General features: G+C 41.1%; 1 protein-coding gene across 1 annotated transcript in view; it reads left to right on the plus strand.

Moving 5' to 3' along the window:
* Positions 1-538: 538 nt before the first annotated feature.
* The window catches only part of SCN2A (sodium voltage-gated channel alpha subunit 2), an 80,764-nt gene continuing 65,491 nt past the window's right edge, over positions 539-15,811 (plus strand). The window contains exon 1 of the mRNA XM_040604433.1: positions 539-792. The gene's annotated coding sequence lies outside the window, so the exon portion shown is untranslated. The remainder of the gene's footprint in view (positions 793-15,811) is intronic.

Raw genomic sequence — 15,811 nt, forward strand, 5'->3', positions numbered from 1 at the left:
ATCCATTCCTTTCATCTTACGGGTTTTTTTCCCTCTGGCTTTTTATAAAGATATAAATGTAATTTATATTTTGCAGAATCACTAATCAAACAGAAAAAAAGTAGGTGCTCTTATTCTCAACCACTTGTAGTGGTGTTTCTGAATAAAGAATTACTTCTTTATTTTTAAACATAATGGCATTAGTACATAGTGAAACAAAGACATCTGGCAGAACCTTTAGTTTTCTGCAATTATTTGTGTACAGATGTATCCAAATACCTACTTCATTATTTCAAAAAAAAGTTTTGCAGTTTAAATCTCAAACCAATTTTTAAGAATATATAAGCATTCGTTAGTCCTAACCTACTTACTTCATTTAAAAGCTGTGTAATCAAGGGCTAATATACGACTATAAAACAGAAATACAGTTTTGACGGCGCAAGAACCCGGCCGAGCTCCCGTCCGCGCCGGCAGGTGGCGCTCGCACGCAGCGTGCCGCCGCCTGCCTCCCCCTCAGCCCTTCCCTCCCCTTCCTCTTTTATTCCCCACAACCAATTTTCTGATCGATGCTGGGATTCAAAGAGTGAATCTCTAGAACAGGAAGCAGGCGAAGTGACTACAGAATACTGCAGAGATTCCTTTGTTGCTTTCATGGGGAGGTTCTTTCTTTACTTCTTCCCTTTTTCATTTCAGTGAAATTAAGAGTTACAAGCTTCTTTTCCCAGGAACCTGAACCTGCAGTAGAAGGAGCCTCATCATCTACAAGTGTATGGATATTTCTTATACCATGATTTGTAATTCTCTTTTGATCAGGTAAGACAATACAATATTTAATTAAAATGCTTAGTTAATAGATTCCAGTTATTTTGTACCAAGATTCTTCTCCTGTGGTGCCACACCTAGCTTTCAATTAATATTAATAGAACAAGAGGAGAGGCAGTAATAGCCATCTTTGCCACTGCATGGATTTTTCATAGTATTTAATTAGGTCTTAGCACAATAATAAAAAATGTTGTTGCTCTTGGGAGTTTTCTGGTCCTATGTATTTTTAAGATTGTGTGTTTATAATTACAATTGAGTTTGTATTTTTCATCCTAATAGTGGTAATTTGTTGCTGTTGTTTTGAGGTGGTCATCCACAAGTGTTCTCTTTTTCTGCTGGAGGCTATATTGGTGCTGTATCCAGAATACAAATTGGACTGTAATTTAAAGCATACAATTAGATCTCTGGGATTACCCAGTTTTAATGCAGAAATGTGCTGTTGCTTCTTTATACCATATTCAGTCAGAGGCTTTCTTTACTTCCTAAATTCATCATTTTGTTTCTGTGAGGTATAGGAGATTTACAGGATTTTCCCCTCCCTCATCTCCCAAAACAGCCTCTCCCTGATGGAAGACAGAATGGAGGACTTCTCTGTGACTAAACATGGTTTTGCACTGCTGCAAATGTCATATGCAACACATGTGTTTTATGAATCATTTTATAGATATAAGAATGATTTTTTTATTGTAAAAACTTAATTCCATATTGCATGAGAAAGGACAAAATATTCCTTTCATCATCTTTTTAGATGATACATACTGGGAGAGACAGCAGAATGACTCAGGAGGTGGGAAGCTCATGCAGTACCCCCTGACTCTTCTTTCAAACCTCCAGTTTTTTTCTTTTACAGCAATAATTTATTTAGTCAGGGAAAAATAATGTAGAAATGCAATGATTTACACAGTCATAAACCAGAGAAAGGGCTCTGTAGCCAGTATGTGAGAAAAAAGAATATGTGATTAGTTTAAATGCATTTTGCTTTCTATTATAAAGTATTAAGTAGGAAAGCACTTAATCTTACCTGTGAAAAGGTAAACTTTATTTTTTAGTGGTGATTAGTGAAGCAACAGAAAATTGCCTGTTGGGATTTGAATGCTAGATGCTGCCTTGGCTTTAGATGATTCCCTAGATACATGTGAAATGTTAAGAAGATTCACAGCATTCTTGCCACCTATGCTCATTTGGATTTTTCTGACCAATGTTTACAATATGTATATATGGGTACGGCTCAGCCATTGTAATGTCTGAAGATATCTTGACTAGATGGTAAAGGATCATCCATTCTTGAATAGATCTGGAGAAAAGACTAATAATCGCATCCAAATGCTCTGCAATTTCCTCCAGTGACAAAAGCATTAAATAAATGATGTTCTCTTATGTCTATAGGCCCCAATTCAACAACAAAAAGGCATGTCAATAGGATGACTCACGTTATTAGTATTAGGCAAGTAGATAAGTACCTGGCTCTGTTCTCTTGATTTTTAGACTACACCAATGTTCAGGGAGAGAATAATTTTTTTTAATCACAGAAATTTTGCAGTGTTCATAAAATGCAGTTAGTAGGGTAAACAAACATATAGCTTTAAGATGAGTTATAGATTTACTTTCACATTTAAAAAATAAAAAGAAAATCCACTTGGCTTCTGCAAGCCTTAAAGGAAAATATTGAAGCTGAATTCTTACAGATTTTGAGTATGTTACTTGTGAACATTAGTCTTGGGGAAATATGAACACATAAATAGTGATATTGCCTCAAAGCATGATCCAGTTACCCTTCAGAGGCAATGAAGTCGGATGTTTCTGGAGGACTTCAAGTGAAAGTTGCCCCCAAAAGAAAGCCGGCCCTGGGAGGGCCTATTGTGAAACTTAATTTTAGGAGATATTTAAGCCCTCTTGTTAGTATTGTTCATCTGAACTACTCTAATTGAAGTGTACTTTCTATACCTATAAACATCAGATCCTGCAGCAGGGACCAGCAGACCCACTCTGCAGCCAGAGCAAGAGGCCAGCAGCAGTTACGCTGTCAGCGCTGCTTGCTCAGTTTCTTCATCACGGACCTTGATGTGTTGGGTCATGACCTGCAGCCCTGCTCTACCCCTGAGTAGCCCCTAAACTCTCCTGCAGAGGGGACAGAAAGGACACTGAAATCTAATATAGCCTATTTGCTTGAATCGTACTAGGCTCCAAATGCAACTGCAACCCCTTCTTATGCATACAGCTCTCCGCTGGAGCCTGAAAATCACGAACAAGCTTTTTACTGTGTGGCTTCCATTGTTTTAAGGCCATGCACAGCTTCTCCAGAGGACAGTGTGGATCCTTTGCAGCAGCATACCCTGGTCCTGTACTCCCCCAGGGTGGGAGCAACGTCTCATGCATCAAAGCCCCCCCATTCCTCTCTCTTTGCCCTTGCTTGCTGAGCAGGCATCGGGGATTGTGAAGGCCTCCTTTCTAGAGGCTTCCCGACGCCACTCGAAATAATCCATTTCTTATGCCTCCTTCTCCTTTCGCTGACACCTACGAGTCTCAGAAGTGCTGGGTTAAAAGACATTTATGCCAATGGTGGACTGAATCTCCTGTTCTTCTTCAAATAATGTACTTGATTTCAAAGAGATATTAATGTGGGGAGGCAAATGGTGGTGTGAACCACTAAGTACCATAAGGCTTAGAATCATAAAAAATAGCTAAGGAGGAAAATAATAACTCTGTAATCACTGCATATTAGGGAAGACATGCAGTAAAGAGGGTTTGGGACCAAAATACTGAAAGAGGACAATTTTAAGAAGCATTGAATAACTACGTTCATGTTATTCAGTTCAAATTCCTATTGTTTCCAAGCTCACAACATTACCTCTCTTATTTCTGCTTCTGAACCTACTATTGTTCTTTTTTCCTACCCTCACCTCCAATTTGTTAGGCTGCTTCCTCTTCCTGCCTCCAGCTGGTTTGGGACCAGCAGAAGGGCTTTGCTTCTGCTCCTGGTTTCAGCATTTGATGCCTCAGCAGCTATTGCTATCAATTGCACTAAATTGCTAATGCTAGGCAGAAACACAGTCAACATGTGGCAGCTCTGTAAGTATTTATTGCAAGCTGCTAAGAAGCTTTTTCTGAGCGCGTTTAGCAATTATTTTAGAGAGATGCTGAGTGGCCAGATTTCAAGAAATTTAAACAGGAACAACAAAATACAGACTCTTATATTGCTTGAGCAGCCTGCTTGACAAAATTCAGAGTAAAGAGATTGTAGCAAAAGTTCTAAAAATATGGCGGGAAATATATTTTAGTGCTGCAGTATTACCAACATACTCATTAAATAATTACAAAAATGGTTTTTAATCTTCCTATTAAAAAACCTAATAACATAGATTCATTGTTCTTGCCTTTTGGTTTTTAAACTTGTAGATTAGTAAAATAATACTTTCAAACTTTTCCTAATAAGCAGACTACATATGTATTTTTTTCTATTAAGTGGTGAAGTTTTTGTTGTTATAAGCATTCAAGCTGAAAGAATTAAGAAGTGTCATGAGGACACATGGATCCGCATTGTCAAGTTAAGCTTTTCTTTGTAACTTCATTGAAAGAAGTATCTCACCATTTATAGTGCCATTAAAGAAAGAAATCAGGATGAGACCAACAGCACAAAGAAATTCAGTCCCAACAATTAATGTCTGGCAAAGCTGAAAGCATTAGGAAGAGATTCTCAAGATGGAAATTATTAAGCAGACAAAATTTTGTCAGCTCTGTTCATACTATATAGAAAAAAAGATCAAAAAATATTAAAAAATCAGTAATAATTTTTTTAGGTCTTTCTGTGTGAAGTTCAGTGATTGTTTCTATATGAAGTTTTCTTAGGTTTTGTGTAATTGCAATTGCAGTTGCTTCTTGATTCTTAGCTCATCTTCCCTTGAATGTGGGCAGAATCTGATTTTGGCCAGGTGAGCTCTTGAACTGCTAGCACTAGCCAGTTCTCACTCCTCTTTCTGGACATCCCCACAGCTACTTCCCATTATGCAGCAAAAATGCTGACTTCCACCATCAAGAAAGAGGCTCGTGTTAAAGAACATAATGATTGCTCTATGCAGTGTATAGTTACCTTACTCGGAAAAGCTCATAACATGTAACGTTAGCAGACTGTGTTTTAAGACGATGGATGTCCAGGTTTTGAACATACAGTAAGAGGTCTTCTCGTGGTCTAATGTAGACTTGTCACATAAGAGGAGATGCCTGATTTCTATGCCATATGGTGCTGCTTGTCTGGGCTTAAATGGAGTCGTAACGTACAGCTTTTGAGTATGTTTAGAGGATGTCAAAGGACTCACTTTAGCCAAAAATATTGGGTACAATTCAACCCTGCAGTAAAAAGTACAACTGCAGTAGGTTTAGCCAGCTCTCAGCTTAGTGCTATGTTTTCAAATGCAGTGTATGTGCTTTATGGAACTGTACCAACCCACCCGATTATTTTGGCTACTCATTCGGCCTGCTAGCCTATCGCTCCATAGCTTTCTGGTCATTGGTACTGAGCTAACTGAATTAAAGCTACAATATTTCCACATCTGCTGCTGTCATTCTTCTGACATTATTACCAGCAGGCTTTGAGTGGGGCAGAAACAGTGTTCCTGTTTGAATGGGGGTTAGTTAGACACTACTTCTTTCTATGCCATCCTCACCACATCTCACCTTCCTCAGAGTAACTGCAAAATCCTCAGCAGACTTTGACCCTAATGCAGTTTTGTTTGATGATAAATGTAAATGACTCACACTGAAATTAGGAGTCTGACTCAAGTTCTCAAAAGCAATACACCATGTTCTAGACTCCTGCATTTTTCTCGGTAGGATCAGAGATATACTAGGAGCCAGATTCCACATATGTATACAAAATGGAGTCACATCCATGCAGAAAAAATTTGATAGTCTGATCTCAAGAAGAATAGTGGCCAGTTTAATGCATCATAAACTTCATACAGATAGAGCAAGGTCAGAAACAAGTGTCCTTGCCCTAGACATTGGTCTGAATTTGCTGTTTAAAAATGAGTTCCATAAATAGATGCCAACAAAAAGAAGGTTGAAGTAGCACCTGAGCATCTAAACAAACGATGTGCTTATAGGGAAGTGTATGGCAAATTTCTATACAACCACAACTATTATGAAACAAGAACTCTGCCCAGGGAATTTGAAATTTGACTGCCTATCTCTAAGTATACTCATTGTATTTTGTTTATTAGTAAATACTTGTACCAAATGCAAACCAGTGGAAAATCCTACCTTTTGGGCCACAAGGCAAGCTTTGTTAGATCAGTTTTCCACACTGGAAGTCTGGCGAGGTTGTTCTAACTGGGACTGTGGCACACAAGGTCATATCACAAGAGGATAACAGGTATATTTGTAGAGTGTGTGAGCTTCATATGCTTTCTCTTTACTGATAGTCAATAATAAAACCATGGAAACTAAAAGATAACTACCGAAACCAGGCAGAATGAAAAAATATTCCTTCTGTAGATGCATTAACCTGAAAGCAGACATGGGGCAAACACTGCATGATTGTATCCAGGCTGAGCTTTCAGTGATGGCTGTGCAAACAACCTGATAGCAAATGCATTCACACAGGTTACATTTTGCAGTGCAGGAGCAGGTTTCCATTTTGTAGAATGGGAAGTAACACAAAACTGCTGACAGTAGACAGCCTCCTAGGTACCGCAATAATACTACTGAAAAATTCTCCTAGCAAAGCAATGAGAATATGCTTTGAAAATGCTGAGATGCAGGATAAGCTGTTTTATTTTTATTTGGTTTCTGCAAAATACTAATAGACGCAACAGAAAATGCCCAATTTTACTATCAGTAGCAATGGTAAGATGCAAATCTTTAACATTATTAAGGAAATCAATTTTGTTAGGAAGCAATAGACTAAGTGCTACTGGGCAGATTTGAGAGTCACTTTTCAATAGAATAACATTTTACATCTTGCAGACAGTTTGCTTTTGTAGTTTTGTTGACTAAACATACACAACAAAATGTTTTCGAGAGTTATTGTTTCAAATTATTTTTTTTCAATATTTTCTGTGAAAGTTAATATTTAAAGCATTTTGCAACATTTGTGACTGTAAAAATATACTTGTGCTTTTGCCAGCTGTAGTTGTTATGAATTACATGATCTTTGATCTGAAGCAAAGCTTCGGCCCTCTAAGCCAAGCTGAAGGCAGGCTAGTCTTTACACAGAGAGAAATTTGTTACTCTACTCCACCAGTATCCTTCAAGAAAAAACAAATATTAAATTTGAATGTAAGCCTTAGAGTATGAAGATGATGACCTTTAATATTATATAGGACACTTGGGTGCTATTACTCATGTTGATATCTTGCTGTATGGAGTGGCAGAGGCTGGGAACCCAGAAGCATTCTCCATTGCTAGGAAAGGGATTATATGGCTTTTCTCAGTATTGACCTCACTTCCAAATTAATTTAAGGATTCACACATTCTCAAAATAATCTGTCCTTAGTGAGAGAGATGATGGATACGATGCAGGAATCGAGTGAGCTGGTATAAATATTGTGAAGATGGGCAAACAGCTCTGAAACTGTGATAAGGAAAGGAAATATCCTCTGGGAATCTAAAAGAGAGTGATTGATGGGGGAAAGCAATTTAATGTAGGGGGGGAAAAGTGAAATTTTAGGAGTGTACACAAATTTAGTTCATACGAGGAAAAAACCAGAATCCATTGTAAAGCAAATATTGAAACGTGTATCTGTGTTCCTGTACAAAGGTGAGCAGTGTGGTGTGCATGGCTCCAGTGGGAAAATTTTGCAGTGGTACAGCTCCAGGTGGCAGGTGATGCTGTGAGCCAGGAATGCTTCTAGGAACTCTTTAGGGAGCTCTTGTATTCCCTCTAATCAGAACCTGTTTTGCTGGCTCAAACATAGTGGGAAAGGATAAACTCTCCTGAGGAGGTTTTCAACATCTGCTCCCTTGCTTTATTCACATGTACCAACAAATGCAAATGAAATATACTCAAAGAAAATTTACAGTTAGAAATAATTCCAAACTGGAGTAAATTGTCAAACTCCACTGAACAAACCTTGGTTCCAAAACACCCAGCTATCATGGGCTGCAGTTGTATTTTAGCCAAGACTTCCGTAGATTATCTTGAACAATCTTTCCTTTCCCCATAGTTATAAAAGGATACTATAATGAACAAGCCTCACCTTTTTTTTTTTCAAGTTACCTTGAAACTGAATCTGCTTTTTTAAAGAGAGTGATTGAATTTTACTGCTGTTGGTTCTCTGAGATATGTTTCATGAGGTTTTTCCTCTCTTGTGAAAAAAATCAGGAGATAGTTAGATTTGGGTAAATATATGGTGTAACTGTTCAGCTTTCCATTTCTGACAAATCCCTATACTTAAAAGGAGAAGCGGCACAGAAGTTTTCTTAACTTCACTACCCAGAAAAGTGATGTCTAAGTATAAAATAAGGCACCCATGTTATTGGAATAATACTTTGCCATCAGGTGACACAGTAAGACACTCTCATGAGTTTGGCGTGTTCCAGCTGAGGGTCATGTTAAATCAGGGGACTGTTATAAGCCACACTGTGCAGTGTCAGAATAAACACTCACAGTGATCTCTCTGGTCCTGTATTTATGAGTCTGGGTTGCTCCCTCAGGCCCTTCAAGTTTCTTGATGGAATAGTGATATTATCTTTCTGTTCTTGCTTAACTGCATATGTCTGCCATATGCACTTTGTCCCTCAGGATAACTTGATCCATAAATATGATGTTATAGTGTTCAGAATATTCCTAATTTATTTCTTGATCTGACAGGTTATCAGGACACTATAAAAGGCAAGCAGAAACCGGCCCTGGCAAGCTGTTTGTTGGTTTGGGGTTGTTTTTTTTTTTTTTTTAATGGCAATTCTATTTAATTGTGGGCCAATTAACTACTCTGTTTCCTTTCAGATAAAAAAAATCTTCTAAATTTAATAGAGAGTTGTTTGTTGCTTCCTAATGTTGTATATCTGTCTAAGCTTTTCATTACTCAGAGAAACAAACGTGCTGGTCAGGTCACCGGGGAGTAGTGGTGATGTTTGCCATCCTCCTTTGCATGGGAGGCGGAGGGGGGATGAAGCTGTAGCTCTTAAGTGTTCTAATGGTTCCTGCATGATAGGCTGGGAAATGCTGTGTAACACCCGGCTGTTCTGCACAAGTCACCAGCCATATTATTCATCATGGGATCTAATTTCATGCTGTTTGGTTTAATTTTTCCTTTTTGGTTGCCAAATTTTGAATATACATCCAACCTTGTCACACTGGTGACATCTTCATTTAAAAGATATACTTACTCATCTGTAGAGATGCCTGTAGTGTGAAGTTTTGGACAGTTGGTAGAGCTGCAATAAATCATAACTATTAAAATTACAGTAATTAACATACATGCGAAGTACTAGAACAGGAATATTCAGTTCCCGCCCTGCCTCCGTTAATGTGTATCCGTATGCAACATATATTTTCATATGTCATTCTGTTTCCAAAACCACATGTGCTTCTGTTTCTCAAAATGTGAAGTGGGAATAATGTTAATAGCTGAAAAATAAATGGCTGATATTTAATAAAGCAGTGCGGAAATAAAAGGTTCCACTAAATATTTCACATTTTTAAAATTGCATTAAAAGTGTGTTAAGTGGCAGAATCAAGCAGTCAGTTATGGGACACTGAACTAAAGCTGTCTTTACATTCTGGAAATCAAACATATGATTTGTGAAAAGAGTGATTTGAGTGAGTTGCCTGCCATCATATTGGAATACTGAGTAGAATCCATCCCATCTCCCTATACAGTGGAGAGAAACAGGCACTTCTAGGGCACAACTTGCCTCCTCGAGGTAGATAACTAAAATGGGTCAGAAGAATTGCTTTTTGAAGGACCCATTTTTCTCCAGTGGATATGAAAGGAGTTCAGATTGGCTTAGACGTGCATGCCTACAGATACAGACATCTGACACCACGGAAGGTGAATCCTACTCATGACACAGGTAGAGGTGACATCCAGTTCTCTGGGACAGCATACAGACCTTGCACAAAGGACAGTACTTTTTGCCCACGTAGTTATTGTCCTTTTTCTCCTTCCCACTAGTCACTTCTCCCAATCCACATGCAGCACCAATGAATCAAGGAAGTCTCCTCCAAAACAAATCTCACTGCTTTTAAGAGCTCATCCATATTGTGTACTACAGAAGACAGTGAGTGTTGCATTATAGTATCTACTGACAAATGGACTGAAAGTGAGATCTTCATTCTTGCAAATGCTGTCATTTGAGTCCTCCTTCTTGCAGTAATAAGTGTTTCTTATTGGAGTGTCTGTACACAATTTTAGGGAGATCATACTGATACCCATATGAACAATCAGGAGTTACTGAAGTTATGTTTAAAGATGACAGGTTCAGGGGTCTGTGAAGTATGCATATAGTACTCTATAAACTCAGTTTCAGATCTTATTGTCCATCCCTCCAATTAATTGCAGTCCAGTTATTTCAGCTTTTTATTCCCTTTCTCGCCCATCGAGCCGAAGCTTTTTTGCTTTGTCCTGTCTCAGCTTGCCCCCTTATACTGACTCCTCCCTACCCCTCTTCCCTTTTCCATCACTTTTTCCCAGTCTAGTCTCCTGTGAGGCCAAACTGATCAACCTAGATTATTTTCTTCGTCATAATAATCTGCAAATCCTTGAGCTTTTCACGTCTCTCCAACCAGCCTCCAGGACTACTACAGCTAATTTTGAGACAATCTCTTTATCCAGGCTGACAGTTCTTCCACATATCACTTCCCTGGAGGTTTTTTCTCCTGCCAGTCTTCAATCCCAGATATGTCTCTGTTTCTTCCTATTTTTTTTTCCTGTATTCTTTCTTCTTTCTGTATTTCCTTCTGGTTTCTTGGTTTTTTTTTGTTTTGTTTTGGTTTATTATTATTATTTTCAAATAACCAATGTATAGGGTCATTAAGAACAGAAAGAGGAAAACATTCCCACTCTTAGGTCAGCACAGTCCACAAAGACTTCAGCTGCAGGAAAATCCTCTCAGCTGGACACTCAAACATCAACAGAAAAGGCATTATCTCTGGAATTCACACCTTTAAACCTCTGGGGTGTTCTTCCAAATATATGCAAACTACTTTTTGAAAAGCTTTCAACTCTGAGTAAATGTTATAGATATCACTCCAACAGAAAAGTCCAAAATGCAGAATGCTGTTATGCAAGAGGTTCTGCAGGGCTTCATATTCATGCTTCGAAAATTGTCAGCTATAAAATTTTAGAAATAAATATATATCTGTAGCTTTTTCTTAGAAATAGTTGCATCATTTAAGTTGCAGCTTCCATCCAAAAATCAGCCTCAGGCAAAAAAGGAAATTTTAGCCCCAGTGCTTCAAGTTTGGCTTAAGTAAGCAAGGGAAGGGTGGGGGTGGCGGCATAAAATGAAAGGAAAATGGGACAGGTCAAGTATCTCAATAACAAACAGTACCATCAGCCCCATCTGTAATTATTATGAAACAAGACAACCTGTAACTAGTAGCTAGCTTGGACCCATCTGCACTTTATCCCTAAGGATATAGTAACAACTGCTAACCCATAAACCATTGTAAGACTAAAAGAATATTTAGAAGTAAATATGGGACTTCATCTATGACTTAATTTCCAGTATCACTGAAACGACTTTGCTTCTGGCTTATTTGAAGTGGCATTTCTCTGAAACAAAGCCAGTTCTTCCATTCCAGTGGCAAAGGGAATCTGGTGGAGACCAGGTGTGGGAAAGGGAGTTGTGCTTTTCAGTCATGCCTTTTTCTGTTTCTGCCTGCTTCAGAGACCTTGGTATGTTTCCAGGTGCAGTTATATAGTAGGACATGGAGGTAGGGGCACGAGTAGTGCTGATGAGGAAATACAGTCTGTGGCATCTTGCCCTTGGAAGCTGATGGATATCCAGGGAGTTAATGCTTCTTTCAAGCTACGTTAACTCCTGCAGGATCCCCTCGGCAGCTGGTGCTGTGCAGCTGCAGGGAGCCTGTCAGCAGCAGTGCAGTTCCCAGGGGGAAAATTCTCATATGTTATCCATGGAGATGTTTGTTTCCCCTCTGTGGGATGGTCCTCACGCTTTTAGTGTCTATTGTGTTTTGCTTTTAGAAATAAGTTCCTCACGAGGCAGTTGTGTTTGTTACTAATGCACTATCTTTGCAATTGCAGACTATTTAGAGAATACCCCATTTAGATTCAGATTCTCTTTATTTTGCAAAGTTACAAATTAGATACATACCTCCTGATGTGCTTTCTATAGACCAAACCTAAGGTCAGGGTTATTTAGCATGTGGTGGAGGAGGTTATATATTTTTTTTAAACATACCAACAGCTTGAAATAGGGGCAACATCTTTTAAAAGGGAAGATGATGTAAAAACCGTCCCAGCATCCAGCTCCCCATGTCTGTTTCTATGGTTTTAGTCACCATTTCGTAGTCAAAAAACCAAACAAACCCCAGAAAAACAACAACCGCCCCCACTTGAAGAAGGGAACTGGCCGCCCGCAAGCAGGCGGCAGCAGCATGGCTGACCGCCCGCACCCAACACAGCCGGTGAACACACCTCACCGGAGGGATGGTGCTCCCCGGTTCCTGCCCGCCTGGGTGGGACAGCCCGGACCGGGCTGGGGACAGCGGGCCTCGGCTCCTTCTGGCCGACGCCTCCAGCAGGCGCAGCCGCCGCAGCCAGCGGAGCGCGGCCGCCTCCGCGCCTGTCTCCCCGCAACCCTGCCGCTACCTACGCTACACTAAATGCCGCTCTTTTCCGCCCCTCCTGCCTCCCCCGTTTGATTAGGCCCCGCTGGAGCAGGCTGGGGACGCTTTCCTTCTGGAAAAAATCATCTGCCTGGAGCAGGTTTTCGCGGGGAGTCCCCGCAGCCCGCGGGCGGCGCTGCCGCTGCGCTGCGCTGTCTGCCAGGCCGCAGCGCGGGTGCCGGTGCCGCAGCCGCCGGGCCGGTTGCTAGGCAACCGCTCTCCGCTCCCCTCGGCGCCGCTCCGTGCCGGCGGCCCCCGCCGCCATTGCAGAGCCGCGTCCCCTCACAGCCCGGCCGCTCCCCGCCCGCCTCCCCGGCCTGGCTTTTCCCTCGCGGCACCGCGCTGCCCGTCTGCGCTCGTTGCAATCCCGTGTGGCAACGGCACCCGCGCAGGCCGCGGGCGGCGGCCCGGCTGCCGCACCTGAGGCGCCCGGCGGCGGGGGCGGGCTCTGGAGGCGGCACGGCGGGTGGGGTGGGCTCGGCTCGGCTCGGCTCGGCACTGCGGCGTGCGCCCGGCCCTGCCCTCCCCCGCGGCTGCCGCAGCGCCCGTGGCGCCGCTCTCCGGCTCCGCCAAGGCCAGAGGAGCCTTTGGGACTGGAGTGGAAGCCGGCTGCAGCCCCTGCGCCCTCGCCTGAGGGGTGCTGGGCCCCTGCGCCCTCGCCTGAGGGGTGCTGGGCCTGGCTTTTCTGTGGCAGCCTGACCTAGGCTTATGTAAACAATAACCACCACAGCAGTTTTGTTTGTAGGTTGTGTTTGCAACAGAAGATGGCAAGAGGCTATAAAAGTGGAAATGTATTTTCCACACCACTTGTCAGTAGGTTCAGAATCCCGACTGAAGTTGTTCATCCAAAATTTCTAGGCAGTTGTTAGGGGCATTTTAAAATTTCCCATCAACCTGGCATCCTTTATCCAAAAGGATCTAAATTATATATGACTGAATTTTCTGTAGCCATGCTGTAGTTACGATTAATGGAGATTTTATTCTAAACATCTTTACATAATGCCCATACTGGGAATGTTAAACTCAGGGTTCTGGTTTTTTGGGAAAGAAATCACAGCATGTTTTATTAACAGCATAAGTAATCAGCACATTCTCCTATTCAGGCATCTGGAAATATCTAGCTCATCCCGTACATATGGCACTTCTGTTATCATTACATCTTTGAATTGTATAGTCACTCTCCCCACACAAACACACTAAAAATGGATATATCTCTAGCTTGACACTTACTTATACAAGAATGTACTTGTGGGGATTCATTCTTCACAACAGATATCAGGGCAAAGATTGATTTGATGAAAAGCCCACCTCTGATGGCTGAAAGGCCTTAATCACTTAACCAGCTTCATTAGGGATTTGGCAAATGCTCTTCTCCCATTACTTTGTCTCCCACTTTGCTGTTTGCTTTGGAGACAGTCAGTATGTATCCCTTTTTGTAAAGGGGAAACTTGAACTGTTGTTTTGAATCTTTCCCAGGTGTGAATTTAGAAAGAAGTACTTCAGGGTGTCTTACCTGAAAAAAACAAGTAACGTTTTTGTTCATTCACTGACATTTGATTGAAAATCAGCAATTGTTCAGAGATCATTTCTGATAAAGAGGAAAATGGAGCATGTAGCTATAACCAAATGCAAGTCATTGCCAGTTACTGGCTAACAGTAAGCAAAAATAACAATCAACCGAGTTTTAGCAATGTATTTTTCATACTTCCTTGGAGCACTTCTTGCCATAGCCCTATGGGCAGTACCCTGAAATAACTTTTAGACTGAGTGAGAAAACTGATCTGAAAGAACCCCCAAACTTTCCCAATAGAGGTTTTTGTATACCTATTTTCACGCTAGATGACTCTTGCCACATATTTTGCATAAAATGCTGTCCTGATGTCCTGATATCCATGTTGAAAGGTGGAGGGTGATCCTGGTCACCTTCTGATCTTGGAAGAGCAGTCCTGAGGCTGCTGTTACTGGATGCTAGCCCTGTTTCATCCCTAGATTTGCTAGGGTTTGGGCATTTTAAGAAACCTTTTTGTTTTTTTTATTCTACCTATACTGGGTTCTACACTAGGTACAGGATCCATGCTAATATTTGTTGACTGTACAGTTGTTAAAGCTCTGTTCAGCTTCAGCATTCAGGCACTGAAGGTCTGTTTGTTCATACTCTGGCGCTTTAAGCCCTATTGAGCTTTGCACTTAGGAGAAGCACTAAAACTTGGAAGACACTGTAGGCAGTCAGCTAGTCCTTTGCACTCTAAAAGTGAGGGGACGTATTAAGCCTCTTAATTTCTGTAGTGTGGTGGATCAGCTCTTTGGTCTGTTTGACATCTGGACACTTATTTGTAGTTTTCAGGCAGACCAGTGAGCTGATATGGCTAAAATGCAGAGATGCAGAAGTGCTCGAAGCCATCACAGTGGGAAATGACCAGGACAAGAATGGGTGGAGAATGGGGCTGTCCCTTCTGACAGCACCACCTTGTATCAGCTTAAGATTTTCAGAAAATGTATTTTCAAAGGTGACTTGCTAGTTATGCATTCATTTAAAATGTTGGACAATGTGTAGGAAGCTGTATTTTTATGTAACTCTTCCAAGCCATTTGGAAAAAATTGTTATATAGAAACACCTACTGTTCAAATTCACAATTCAGCACATAGGTACTGGATGAAGAGACCTCTGTCAGAGCTCTGACTACTGATGACACGATGCAGTGTAGCATGAAACACACAAGCCTCAGTTGCAGGAAAACTGATTTTTATTTTCCGTCCACTAATTTCAGCAGTGGAGTAGTAAGACCATAAACCTTAACAGATGTACCACACCAGCTGTAAACCTTCCACCTTCATACAGGGCAATCATATACAATAATCTTTCATGCAGTGCCATGGGGTGCTGACATATCCAGAAGGTCTATAGCCCTTTGAGACAGAACAGGGTTTTTTCCAGCACTTGTTCTACCCATGTATAGGAACAGTAGTGATGCTAGTTGCAAGTAAGAGAATGGACTATGAAATAGCTTTTCTAAATGTGATTGGTTTTATTTCTTTTTGTTGGATTAGGGGAAAATGAAAATGCTGGAAGGAGACAGGGGTGAGCAAAGAGAAACTGGGGGAAGATCTCTCCTATTCGACACCAATGCTTCCTTAGGCACCCTCGTCTCTTCGTAAAGAAGTCCTTGGGACTTTCCTGCATATGATGTCACTCTTTTGTATCCTGCACCCCACTGATTC

The sequence above is a fragment of the Falco naumanni genome, chromosome 8 (genome assembly GCF_017639655.2).
Source record: "Falco naumanni isolate bFalNau1 chromosome 8, bFalNau1.pat, whole genome shotgun sequence".
NCBI lineage: Eukaryota > Metazoa > Chordata > Aves > Falconiformes > Falconidae > Falco > Falco naumanni.